The sequence below is a fragment of the Monopterus albus genome, unplaced genomic scaffold (genome assembly GCF_001952655.1).
Source record: "Monopterus albus unplaced genomic scaffold, M_albus_1.0 scaffold197.1, whole genome shotgun sequence".
Lineage (NCBI taxonomy): Eukaryota > Metazoa > Chordata > Actinopteri > Synbranchiformes > Synbranchidae > Monopterus > Monopterus albus.
Window position 1 is genome coordinate 314,064 of NW_018128077.1, and position 14,981 is coordinate 329,044.

Consider the following 14,981-nt stretch of genomic DNA (forward strand, 5'->3'; position numbering starts at 1 on the left):
TGGCCGCCTTTGCAGTCGTTCACAGGATGTGGGAAACTGCAGATAAAAAAGAGTTCCATTTACCCCACCGCTCCCTGCTCCTCCTCTCTCCGCCCTATTTTCCCCATGCATGTTAACCTATTGACTGAATGGTATGCTCTTAATGGACTTTTTGCAGCTGTACTATATCTAATAGCCTAATTATATAATTTTTATTAATAAAAGTCAGCTTTGTCTGCTATCCAGCTTTTAGCTCCCTTTACATTTTACACTAGTATGCATAAGCAAGTTTTTATCAAAATCCAACCATGGCATGGGACAACATGAGGAAATCTGCACACAAAAAATTAGGTTTACTATAAACCATCCTAGTCATAAAATACTTGCTATAAAAAAGTCAGTGGTTACTCTCACCGAAACTGAATGAGAATCAGTGGAGTAGACGTGTTCAGCCTTGGGCACATTCCTTTAATACCATAGCGATATGCAAATTGGGTGCTGAAATACGTAGCTTCTGAATATTACATGTCAGTCATGATAATTAAACATGTTAAAATAATGGAACAGATTATTACTCTGCAACAAAGTACACTTTGTTTTTTATCATATCTTAACAAACTACTGAGACTATTCATATTATTGAAATTACAGCTTGTTACAGTGAAAACACTATAGTAATAGTAGGGTAAGCAGTGGTTCACAGAGGCGTGTGCACCGTGTTCATGCTCAGTCAGGGCCACCGGAGAGGTGTGTGTAAACAGAGAGGTCCAAAGCAATGAGTGTCACAGTGACCACAGCTTTATGAAACCAGTGAGCACATCACTCTGTGGCTGCACATATCCCTGCTTGCATGATCAGCAGCAGGGCTCAAATGACAGCCATCTAGCTCCATCTGTCAGAAGGACAGATCATCAGTTTGGGGCCAGCTGCTCTGTGAAGTCTCCAGGAGTCTCAGTTTTCTCTGAGGATGTGTTTATTTTAAAGCAGAAGATGCTAGTGTTTTTCGTTAATGGCAATGATCACCAAGATTTACCCTGACCTGGGGAGTCTTGATGAACTTTTTTCTCAAGTTTTAGCATTTACATATGGCCCTGCACTGCACACTGGCACATTAGAGGCCACAAAGGATAAAAACAAAACATTTGGCTTTACATAATACTGTTATGAATTACTTCCTCTTTCCAGATAAATAGAAATTCCGCCTTTTAGAAAGTTTCACAACAGCAGATTCTATTTCTGCCCACTGGAATAAATGTACTGAATCAGTGACACTGTTTGTTTTGAAATGTATTTTTTTGTCATTTGATAGTAATATTGACAATGTTTGTAAGACCACGAAATGTTACCTTCCATATGCATTTGGAACAATAACAGATATTCCTATAAATAATGTTTATTAACCACTGGGCTGTTAAGGATCTTAAAATAAATTTTTTTTCTTCGTGCTCATTTCTAGAAGACAATTCTAATGGTGAAATTAACTGTGCATCACTACATAATGTATACACATTATCTACTGTAGGCAGAACATGTTCCACTTAATCTTGATATTGTAATTTTTTGTGCAATGTTGTGTTTGTGAAATGTGGAACTTCCCATAAACTATTTTCAGGACACCCTTGACATTTTATTCACATCCACCCTTCATCACAAAGTTTTAGCCCCTTCCAGGAGCAGATTCACTTTCCCCTGTGTGACTTCACAGAGTAAAGTCCCTGCAGCCTTCCTCTGCCTGGTGGTTTCTCTACCTCTTTAACTCTTCTCTGTCATCCTGGGTTTCATGTTCAAAACACTTGTTCGTCTATCAGTCATGATAGACGATCACCTCTTCAGCTGTCCTCGCATCCCACCTACTGGCCCTCAGTAAGTGGCAAGAAAAATATTTATGCAGGTGAGGGAGACAAGCGTAGGTTTGCAGAGGGTGTTTGATGGCTCTGGGCATCTCCATTGGATTGAACAATAGATAATGGATAGAACATGGAAATATGCTTGAACATGGCCTTTAAAATCACCCACGACAAGACTTGTACCTATTGTAAAGAATTGCTTTAGCTAGTTAAGGTAAAACTGCACTGGGCTTTCTCAATCAACCATTTAATATTAGTGATAATACTGATTAATGTTAGTAAGGATGCACAGAGAGATGATGCTGTGAAGGCTTGGTCATGGTTTCTCCGTGCCCTCGGATGGCCTGCCCCACTGTTCTAGGCAAACTACAGTTTGATGTACGCAGACACGTATCACACATGCGTAGTAGAAAACAGAATGATGGCCTCCTGACCACAAGAAGCTCTTTTGTTTGTTGTACTTGGCTGTGCAAACACTTAGCAAGGAGGATGGAAAATAAACAGTATACAGTACATCCACAGTACACAAATTGAGCATCTAGCTGTCTTGTCTATTGCATGTGCAGTCAGTATGCTTTCAGTGTAGATGGTCTGTGCAGACTCAAATTTTGGGCTGCATGCAAATATTGGCTCAGAGTCTGTGCAACCCCTCTTGGCAGGTGACAACATTCCCTTCATACAGACCCGCACAGACTCCTGCAGGCACAGGTGCATGAACTGGCCTTCAAGGGTTAATGGACATTATGTGTAATGGTTTTTAAACTTCACTTGCAGCCTTGTCATTTATGACAGTACCTTTAGAGTGTACAATAAACCCAACTCAGCCCTACAGATGTGTAAATATTCTCAACTAAAAGATAATTGATATTTTTATGTTACAATTGCTTGAAGCTGTGTGAGCCTATAATGGACTGGAATAACCTTTCTACTGTAACAATGGTAAAGCAGATAATTAAATGGATTGGTTTGAATGACAAACATTTTTGGACCATTTCAGAGCAGTAATTAGCCTTCATACATGCATTAGGATAATGCATGTATAACAACCTTTGTATGGATTTTTAATAGAAAATAGGTTACATTCATCAAAGTGAAGCTTTTATGACTGTGAAAAGGCTGTTTCACATGGGCATAATAGATGAAACCATTAAGCCATCATCTTCTCAAGCGCTAATGTTAAATCACTCAAAAGTCTTTGTATGCTCTTCACTGCCAGCCTCCCATCCTGGATATGTGGTGGCCAGTGCAGTCTGCAGAATTTGGATGAAGCCAGGTGGTGTTGTGTGTGCCTTCACAGTGACTGACAGAGACTACCCCATAATTAGAGAAGGGTCATAATACTGCCCTGCAGCCTAGCAGGAGAAGGAGCCTTGCTCCTCCCAGACAAACAAAGCCTGCCCATGTTAGTTATGTTGACTGGGTTGCCAGACAATGAACCCCACAGGGTTATCATTTCTTATTACTGTATACCTGACAGTCAGGAATTCATCCATGAAGGCAGGCTTATACACATGCAGAGTCATCAGCAGTGAAACAAACATTTTAACTGGTTCTGGTCAAGAGCTGGTTTGACATTCAAGCTGTAACTGATTGTTACCTCACCCGCCTTCTCGCCACTGTCCTCATTGCATAAATGTGTCTGAGGACAAGGTTGTGGTTGGCAGTTGTCCACCCTGAGAGCAGGTTACCCCATGCTGACACACAAATCAACACACACACACTGAAACATTTTCTGCTAAGCTTTCAAATTAGCTGTAACATCTTTTTAACTCTCCCCAAATAAGGAGAGCATCAACATGTGTGATGGTTTGTGTGTGTGTGTGTGTGTACATGTGTGCATGGGGTGCTTGATGGATGAGGCAGCAAGCGTAGTAGGAAGAGTGAATTATTTTTAGAGGTGTCTTAATGGAAGAAGAAATAGCTGTGGTGGGTAACTTCTGGTGTGGCCTGACCTCTCCTCAGGTAGCCTCTCACCCCCACCCCACCCCCTCGCCTCAGGTTCTTTTAGGTCTTGAGTGGCAGGGCCATGGGAAAAAGCTCCAGTGAACATCAAAGCACCACACAGGCCGGTGGAGTAGGCTAAAGGTCATTGCAGGTCAACTTTCACATCAGCGCTTAGGGTCAGGGGTTATTAACATGGTTGTCCAGGGTCATTCAGACTGTTCTTCCAGGAAACTATCCCCTCTTGTCTCATTAAGGGGTTTGGCTACTGAAGAGACTATGCAACATTTGTTTATGTCTATTGTTGTGGTTTTTAAGGCGGAGTGGGTATAACACCTGAGAGAAGAGGCAAATGTTTTAATGTAGTTAGAATAATAGGACTGTTGTCAGTTTTAGTCCATATGGAGGTTTGTATTACAGGACATAATGCTTCCTAATTTATCCATTTACTCCTAATTTATCAGATTTGTACCTAGATGTATTATGAAAAGCTTTGTAAAACACAGATGAATTCGGATTATGTTTCTCTACACATTTTCTTTTTTCACTCTCCAAAACAACCACCATGTTCCAACCTGCACCTTATTCTAACATTTGTACTGGAGACGCATCAGGACACATTAGTGTTTACAGTACAAGTGATATGTGGGTTTAGTGATTGGTTCATACTTGTGACTGTCCATTTGTGATCCACTCACCCAGGACGCATTTTAAAACCAAGTCTAAACAAGGTCTAAGCTTACACTTAAGCAACCCCAGCCAAACCTATTACATTAGATAATGTAACATTATTACATTACATTAGATGGTGTTACATTTGGAAACATGGATAAAAACACAACTTCTGTATATTACACTTTTACTTCTAATACTGTACTACAAAGCTATGGCTACAATATTGCTTCTTTATTTTTATGTTTTCATTGATTACCAGTGGAGCTTTAGCTTCTGTTTTTTAGCATAATATTGTATATGCTTCAGTAACATGTAATATTCAAGACAATTTTTCAAGACTGTTATTTTTTTAAATGGGTCCGTTAAAATGGTAAAAGTCAATGTTTTCTACCAACTTATCAAGCTAACGTTGATTAGGTAGCTACAGTGGATTAAGTATGTCCTTTTTCTTGAGAAATCAGCTACTGTTGGCCAAAAAGAAGTTCTTTTATTTACTTCTGTATGAAATCGGGGACCTGCTGTTTAAAAAATTAATGTCTCATGTGGTATCATTGTTAATGGAATACATGCCATATAGCAGTAGCACTACAGGAGGCAGGGTATGGTGAAAGGTCAACTGTTGATCAACCATTAATGCTAATCAAACCCTGCCCATGGCGATGTCTGCTGATTTATAGCATCACCCCATTTTTGCACTTCCAATGGCTGTGACAGGTATAGGACTACAGGGAGAATGAAGCCGTGTGCCTTTGGAACACAACTAAGGGATGAGGGGGAACATGCTGAACCAGAAAGAAGGTTTTTTTGTGTCACCTTCCCATGGACATTGAGAGGAGAGCGGAGTGGGGAGGGCATTGTTTAGTGGGGCTTTACACATTTATCCACGTGGGAAACAGACAGTAGTGACATATTAAACTGCTGTCACACAAGCAGCTCAGTGACACTGTTGCCAGTCACTGTTTAAGAATGCTAGTGGTGGGATTATTTCAGACTTCCCACAGGGAGAGAGCAGGGGGTTTTGCCTTTGCCCTTTCCTTTATGTTTGGTAGTCAACTGGTCTGTTGTTGTTGCCCTGAGCAATGTGAACGGCCTAGTTATTCACATGAAAAACAAAACTGGAAGCAGGTTGCACTGCTAAGACTTCTCAGTTATATTGTGGATCATAAAAAAAACCATGACTATAACAAAGTTACAATCAGTTTTTTCTTTTCTTTCTATTTTAGGTTTTTCACAGCTCTGTTTTGCTTCAGCCCCACACCCTACCCTCTCACTCTCCTCAATCCCCAACCCTCTACACTGTTTACAGTTGATTTGCATTGTAGCCCAGAGAGTGCAGTAAGCAGTTATTGTTGCTGTTGTGATGGCAGAGGGGTTTTCCCACCAGCTGCCCCCTCTCATCCTGCTAAATCAAAACACCTCTGTGTTGCTGCCGGTGATGTCATGGCTCAGAAACCGCTCAAAGCTGTTTCCCTGGGAAACCCCATATCAGGAAGTCCAGACAATTTTTCTCTCCCTTGATTGTTATAACAGAGCAGCTTGGAAGAAATGGCAATGTTTCTGATTAGGTTCCCACACGCTGTCAGCTGAGATGGCCCAAATGAACCTCCTGAACTCAAACAACGGGACTCAACCGTCCAAATGCCCTACTGTTCTCATTGCTTTGTTTTAGAATAAACAGATGATTGTTGGCTGCACAATCATATCAACAAACCAACCATGTTGAACATTCAGTACCCCTCTTCACTTCAGCTGCAACCCAACTTTGTGTTTTATATTGTAAATCATGAATGTGAAGAGTTGATGTTTGTGTACCTACACTTTTCCTTTTTAATGCCTGATGAGTGGATTAACCTCTGAATGGTCAGGCACACATGCATTCTTCTGTCTAGCCTCACCCCTGGCCACTTTCCTCTGCTGGCCTTCCACATGTGTGGCTGGATCATCCTGCTGAGAGGCCTCTCAGCATGACTCTGTGTGTGTGTGTGTAGTGGCCTTGAATATGGAAGCACGAGGAGTCGTCTGGCTGTGCTCTCCCTGGAGGGAAGGGTGGAAATGCAGACATTCCTTAGCTCCTCGTCTCCTTGTCTCTCCTCTGTCTTTCTACTGGTTACATCCTGTCTCCATGCCATCACAAGATGATACATACCCTGCATTCTTCACATCCAATGTTTCTTCTGTAGTGATAAAAATGAAAGTGACACTCCCTTCATGGAAACCTTGTAAATAAACATCTAGCTAATTGGCCCCAGGCTCAAAGGACATGTTGTCCAGTTTTTTTTTCTTACAGCAAATGTTTAAAGATTATAACATCTGGCATTTTGTGTTCAAACTAGTCAGGATGTGAAGATTTTTCTCCCAATGACCTTAAAAGACAGCAGTGCTTGACCTGAGTGGCCTCATTCATGTTTCTAGCCATCAAGTTTCCTATTTATTTTGGTTAGCCGTGCTGTTAATGTAGCCTGCTCTACAATAGCACCAATTTCTACCAGCAGTGTGTCGACAAAGATAGATAAGAAACATCAGTTAACATCCAATAACTAATACAATGCATGGTGTTGTTATAGTTGTAATTTTGGCCCAAATTCTCTTTCTTTCTTTCTTTCCCATTGGCAGTCAGTGGTCTTCACTCTGAACTCACAGCCACTGACAACCTCTTTATGGCTCTGGTGATCTTGAGGGTCACTGTGGAAGTTAAGGAAACACATGGTGAAGCACAAATTACCTGTGCAAACCAATGAGTTTATAGCAGCTGAATGAATGCTAACAGCAGCTGTTACTGAAAACCTGTGTTTGTTTAGACTTGTATAAGATGGGGATGGTGGTAAAACTGTGTTACTACTAATAATAACTTACTTGAGTACTTAGGTGTATTTCTCCATTGCTATGTAAAGCAATGTAAAGCTATCTTTGTTTAATAAGAAGGATGTCCTTTGTTTTACGTCAGACCAGCTGTTTACTTTGCTGCTCTCCCACAGATGACCGCCTGCTAAACTCACAATGCTTCAGAATATGGATAGGTCAAACAAAAGCTATGCAAATCTGCCCTAGTCCTAGTGTAACAAGAACGACACACACAAATGTGTAACTTTCCTTCCATGCTCCTCGCACGCCATCACAACCATTTGTGTACAGGGAAGCCTACTGTAAACACTGGTCATTGATGTGAGGGGAACATGGGAGAGGCACAGCCTTGAGTCCCAGCCTTTGTTTACATTCTACGCCCTGACGTCAGCTCTGTGCCGAGGACTTGGTGGACCAACAGTGGCTGCATGGGAGAGTCCTGTTTACTTACCTGGGGAAATTATTGTATGACTCTACTACATCTTTATCAAACAGGAGATGAGCAGGAGGGAGGCACAGAGGCAGAGGGAGAGATAGGAACATATGTTGATAGGAAAAGCAAAATGTGGAGTAAGACACAAGGCAAAGAAAGAATTTAAGAAAAAAGGAAAGTGAGAAAATACAGGCAGAGGCAGAGCAGCAGTGAAACAGTAGGAGATAAATCACACTAAACGAACATAAGCCATCAGTGAGTGCACTAGAAGTCCTGTCAGTCCAAGGAAAGCCTGTAACCTGAGACACCAGCAGACGTCAACCACTGACACATGAGATTTCCATTATGAAACTCCAAGCTTTGTTAAATAACCATTACTCCTTTTGGTTCTCACATCTAATCTGTGTGCTCTGTACCTCTTCTCTTTTTAGCTGTTCCACAGGGCAGGACAAAACATTTTGGTGAGGCCATTTTTAGCTTTTATGCTTCAAGGCCATGGAACAGTTTGCCTGAGTGTCTGAAAGCAGCTGAAAGTGTTGATATTTTTAAACAGAAGCCTGAAACCTACCTCTTTGGTTTGGCTTTTGATTAAAATTTAAATATAAATCATTTAAGCCATTTATTAATTTTTGTTACTACATTTATATTTAAATTTTGTCCCCTTTTTTATTATTATTTATTTTATACATTTGCTATTCATTGAATTTAGTTTAATTTTATTCATTTTATACATTTTTTAAAATTGTTAAATTGCTGTGTGCATTAGTCTCATGACTTTTTAGTCTCTGTGGTTTTGTTGTTCATTTTTATTGTTCACATTTATTCAGTCTTTTGTAACGCACTTTGAATTGCATGGTTCCAGTTTGAACAGTGCTATGCTGATACTTTTGATTAATTGATTTCTCACATATGACCTTTCTTGCATTCACACATACTGGCATTGTGTCCCCCGCCCGCCCTTTTTTTTTTTTTAATTTATAACAGGTCAGTCTATTTCTGATCGTTTACTCTGATTAGGTTGTGGGAGCAGCGACAGATTCTTGTCACTTTCCCACTTTGGCCCTGCCCACCCTGTAGCCCTACAGCAGCAGCAGCCCATCGATGTTCATAACAAATGTGACATTTATGATTATCTAATTTGGATGATTCCTCATGATGCGATGGGAAAACAGCACTGCTCTTGGTTCTCACAAGAGTGGCTTAAACTTATGCAATATATGCTGACAGCTGCAGGCCATCCCATAACAGTCTGGTTTACGTTTAACTTTTACTGCCGGTGAGCTGGTACAGAATAAATAGGCTTCAGTTAGCAACTGAACCCAGATGCTTCTCTGCCTTCCTAAGGCTACAACTCAGATTCCATGGTAGTTTAAAAAGTCAACCTGTGCAGGCAGATGGGGACGGTTGTACTGACTTGAACTGTAGTAATTCTCTGTCAATGATAATCTCCTCCTAGAGGAATCTTCAGGCCCTGGTTATGTAATTTGAGGTTAAGGAAAAGATCTCCTTAACAGCAGTTTATATAATGTCAGACACACAAATTAAATAATAAATGCATACAGGAATTAGAATGTTCAAACAAATGCTTCTGGTGTATTCTGACAGGAGTATGTACTGCTCAATATAGAAATGGGCAGGAATAATTATGTCTGATTATTAGCAGCCTTTAAAAAGAACTGAAATCATAAAAAGGATTTACCTGTATATAACTTATTTTGGGGTATTTTGTCTTTATAACATTTTTGGGTTATGTGGGTCACAGAGAGGCGGACAGGAAACAGGGGAGAGGACCTACGATGGCAAGTCAGACCGCTGGCATTGTGTTCACAATGTGCATGCGTATAGGGTGCACCACACCATAAGAATTTGGCTCTTGGGGTGCCCCATAATAGCAGAAATCTTTTTGAGGGAAGCAGCTTCATCTAAATTTCCTCTACTACAAAAACATGTTGTCTTTGCTTAAAGGATCAGTAATTCTGCACAATATACAGAGAGCAATACCACAGTGGAAAAACACTTCATTATTAAGTAAAAGTTCCATATTCAAAATAAGACAATTTAAATACACTGTATTAAAGCAAAATGTACTAAAAAAGTAAAGTAGTACTCACTAATCAGAATGGCCCCTTTTAGTGTGTTATGACAGATGTAATAAAATCAGATCAGTATCTAAGGGCAGGTCTGGGCCTTGTTCTTCACACATAGATAAAAAAAATGTATCAGAATTAGATTGATGACAGTTTGACATGAGTAGGGATTTCATGGTTTTTTGAAGGTGGATTATATGTCGCCCAGAACTCCTGTCAGAGCAGCAACTGCTCAAACCCAAAAGTGCAGACTTATTAACAGTTATCTGGATCATGACCAAGATATTTTGGGCAGAGCCCCCATATACATTAACTCATTTTCAGTTACAAATGACTAATTTTGTCAGATTAATAATGAACGAGTCTTGATATTAGTCTGATTTCAGATGAGAACATGCAAGCTATTGAGAAATAATTATGCTCAGTTTATGACATTTTATTTACCTGTATACTTATGCATGATGAAATTATGACAGAATAAATGTACAATAAAAAATGAGGCCTTTGACATCCTGTGAGGAAAAAGGCATAAACTTAACTAAAACATAAACAGAGCCAGAACATATTGCAATAAATATTATATTAGAATGGGACTGTGTCTTTTCTTTATCAAAATTGATCACAGATTCACAGATCACAGAAGTTGCTTTTAAAGAGAGTTTAGAAGTGTTGCATTTTCCTTATCACTTGCAAGCCTCTTGCATGTCCACAGGGGAGAACCCCACAGTACTGCACCAACATCACTCATATCTAACCACACTCACTGCGTGGTCGTATCTAAACTAACTGCCAAAAGCCTCTGAACAATGCAAAAACTGAAGGAAAGTAACAGCAATAAAATGCAGAAACACACATAAAACGATACATACCGATGAGTGAGAAATGAAAGTACTAAATCAATGAGTGGAAATAAAAAAAAAAAAACAGGCATCAATGAGTAATCTATCCCTTACTTTCTTGATTATTTGATTTATATTTTTATTCACAGAATGTCAGACATTGGGAGAAATGTTTATTTTGACTCAGCTGAGTCAAATGTCTAGTTTTATCCAGCCAACAAACCCAAATATAGTGAGTTTAATATCATGTCTAACAAAGAAAAGCATCAGTTCCTCACATTAAAGAAGGTGGAACCAGAAAATGGCGGTGATATTTCCTCTGAAATAGTAGCAGCTTCATGTGACTAAATAGCTTAATGAGTATGAAAAAGTGTGTTGGACACAATGAGGGAATATTTTTTGGAAAAATAATGTATCTTGCCTCCAAAAGAGGAGCACCGAAGCTGCTCTGGAGACACTTTACTAAAAAAGTGTATGTTGTTCACTTTATTTTAGATTTTCCTTTCATTTCTCACCTTTTTGTATGTCCTTAAATCTAATGCCCCAGTGCATGCTGGGACACCTACATGACACAGTCAGCATCCAGTCAACTATATGAATGCAAGTTTCAGCTACATCCCTGCTCTATACTCATTTTGCGTTTATATACAGTGCCCCTGTGATAAACTGGCGACCTGTCCATGGTGGACCCCGCCTCCTGCCCACTGTCGTCCAGGTGTTTTCTGGAGAGGTCATCCATGTAGGCGGGGTTGACCTTTGACAAGTTTGTGTGCATTGCAAGCTCCTTGTTTACACTGTCTAGGGGAACACGGGTTCGGAAATATTCTGGTTATACCATGAAATAAAAATGTGACAGCTACTAAGTTAGATAATTATGTGTCAAAATAGGCAACCTTGCGAACGGAAGGATATTTACTGTCAAAGGGGGAAGAAGTGCACGAAACAAGTGAGGATTGGGCTATTTTAACTGAATAACTAAATAGACTGAACATTATTTTACTATGACTGGAACATGAGCTGGCAGATATCATTGCCCCACCGACTGTATCCTGCTGTGTTTGCTGGCAGCATCTGCACCACAGCTGGTACACTGTAAGAATTTTTATCCCAAGTCTCGGGAGTAGATTCTGAAGAACTGAAGTCTTATGTGTACAGATATGCTTTTTTCCCAACCTTCATCTGAACCTAACAGGTCGTGTCTCATGATGCTTACTCTGATGCCAACTTTCCATTTGCATTTGAACGTTTAAATGAATCATGTGGCTTTGTTATTTGGGCCTGTACACCTCAGTTGTCAAATTTTCACTACTTTATAGTGTCAGATAATTTAATTTATTACAGTACATCACATTTTATAAACAAATCTATTGATGCAATGAGGAGATCATTGTTATGGTAATGAGGCCAAGGGCTCAGTGGTCCACCATGACTGAATTAATGTAACTGAGAAAAACAAATTGATTTTTGTCAAGTCATTGACATAGAACCTGTATTGACTGTGGATGATTCATGTCTGGTCGATACCAGATCCATTCAGTAAGGTCGGTATCGACACTGATACTGATTTATGTGATCTGTTTGTATATAAATTCATAATCTGAGAAAGTACTACAGGTAGCAGATACATGTGTGAAATGTTATTTATCTTACTCTCAAATGCAGTATAACATAAAATTCAAATAGTCAAAGTACTGTACTTACTTTACTTTGTAAAGCAGCAAACAATTTAAGTGCTAAAATAAAGTACATGTATCTCAAAATTGTATGTTAAGAGCTGGTGTGATCAAAAACAAAACAAATAAACAAAAAAGAGCTTTGAGATGGATTAATGTGATGGAGGAGGTCCTCCTGTGCTGTTAAACTACTAAACTATATTCACTGTGTTTTTAAGTTGCCTAACATTTTGAATCTCCCGCCTCCAGAGTGAATTGTGTTGAAACTGTGCATTTTGTGATGTCACACCTGGATACATGAGAATAAACCTACCCCCCTGTGCAACGCAGCACTGGAAGCGTAGGTAGTGTTGCTCAGCTAAATGAGAATAGCTGTGCTAAAGCTAAGCTAGCTGTTGCCTTCTAGATTTAGGAAACTTCAACATGATCCTACCAATCTGAAATAACCAGTTGAAGTCTCCAGTCCGAAACAGCAAGTTCCTCTCCTTACCATTTAGAATCAGACTCTCATTCATACTGTGTTGTGTTTCCAGTTGCAGCAATTACACAAGGTAAAGGGTAAGAGTACTGGGCTTGTTTGTAAATATGGTTTTAAAGAAATCTAAACAAATCTACTTCCACTTGATCTGAATTTATTGTTTATTTACTGTATTAAAGACAAAAGTATAACAGCAACATTTGGATTGATCGGCCCCCTCATATACAGTATGCAACATTTTTTGTAAAATCAGTTACACCAGCAAGTGTCATTGTGTGCAGACAGCTGTATGAATCCTGCACTGTTCCTGATGATAACTCATGATACCGGAGTATAACGCACAACTCAATGCTTTGTGATGTTGATGAAGGCTCTCTGCTGTGTTTTTCCTGAAGCTAGTTGTTCTCCATAGCAGTGAAATTTTTGATACAAAGTTAATTTGTGCAGGACAGTATGTACACCTCCTGCTGTGAGAGTAGCAAAAAAAAAAAGACAAAAGATGTACTGTATAAGAGAAGCAAGTGGTAGAACAACATGATCCCTGCTGGTGAGCATAGTGTTCTAGAAGAGCATTTAGGAGTATGAACTGCGATATTAATGAGACAAAATTAGCCAAACTGGAATCTGCTGTCCTAATTAACATTTAGTCTTGTTTCAGGGTCTGTGTGTGCTCAGCAGGTAAGAAAGGAGTCAAATATTTTCTTCAAGTTCTGCTGAGCAAATCAAGGCAGTAATGCATGCAAGCTGAACCTCTAATGTACCAGCCCTACATACCTTGTACCTTCCTATAGTATAGATAGGCTGCCATCTTGACCAGGTATCCCTTGAAATAGAGATCTTGATCTCAATGGGACGTCCTGCTAAAATAAAGGTTAAGTAAAATAACATATAAATAAATAAAGATCCCTGCACTTTACTGTCTTGTCATTTACTGATATTTAACTCAGGCATCTTTTTAGCAAAATGACTGAATATAAACATATAGAATAAACCTGATTTTAACCCTAAAATTGGCAGTGGCTTTTCAAACCTGGAGTACTCTCTGCAGGTCTTCCTCTCATCCTGCTTATAGCTCCTACATCTTCTATCAGTTAAGTAGGCTGGCCTGAACGTATCCTGAAAGGTGAAACCCATGCTCAAAAACTTTGCAAAGCACTTGCTACTGCTTGTCATTTAAGGTATAAATAGATTTTTCTGTAGTTAATCAGCGGTTTGCTGCCTGTGGGCAGGGATGTCCTGTTGTGTTGCATGTTTTACTAATGGACATAAATTGTTCTTTTTGTGCAGTGGATATCAGCGTCAGCAGGTGAAACAGCTTATGACGTATTAAGGATCTTTCATGAATGATTCATTACCTGTACACAATGTTACTGCAGAACTAGATTTATTTTTAATGCTCTCTGGTACGTACCGTACCAGTTTGCATCACAGGAATTCATTGTCCTAGAGCTGTAACACTACAATACAACTTAAAATAGCTGTCACTGGCAGACACCGGAAATTCTGTCATGTTGAAATACTGATTTTCACATGTGCAGGACTTAGGATCATCTAACCTGAAAATAAATGTAGCCAAAACTAAAGAAATGATTATTGATTTTCAGAAGAATCAGGTAAACATCTCTTCAGTGACCATTGATAGTCTGGCTGTCCAGCACTATAATAAATATAGACTTTTGAACCACTGGTGGATACAGTATGTGAGAATGTCCACCAACAAATGTAGTTTTACCACAGGCTTTGTAGTTTTAATGTTGATAATACTTTCATGAAAATATCATCCTGGCTGATCCCAGTCATCCTCTTTTTAGTGAATTTGGGATGCTCCTGTCTAGTTGTCGATTTGGCCTACCGAAGTGTAGGTCATATCAGCTAAAACTTTATGGTGTCAGTGCCTATCAGCCTCTTAAATGCTCATAACTTCTAATGTACGTGAGTGGTTTATTTGTCTTACTGTATGTGATACTTGTGAATGCACTGATTGCTGCTGTCAAATTGCCCTTCGGGATAATAAAAATGACATTTGAACCTTTGAACATAATCCCACACCAAGTGTCTGAGGGTTAACTGTTAAGGCGACAGTACATCTGCACTATGCCAGTTGTATTCTCTACACACTGAAACGTTTGTATCATCTGCCTATGTGTGGACCAGCAGGAGTAGAGGAGTGTGTCATCATGAGTAGGGA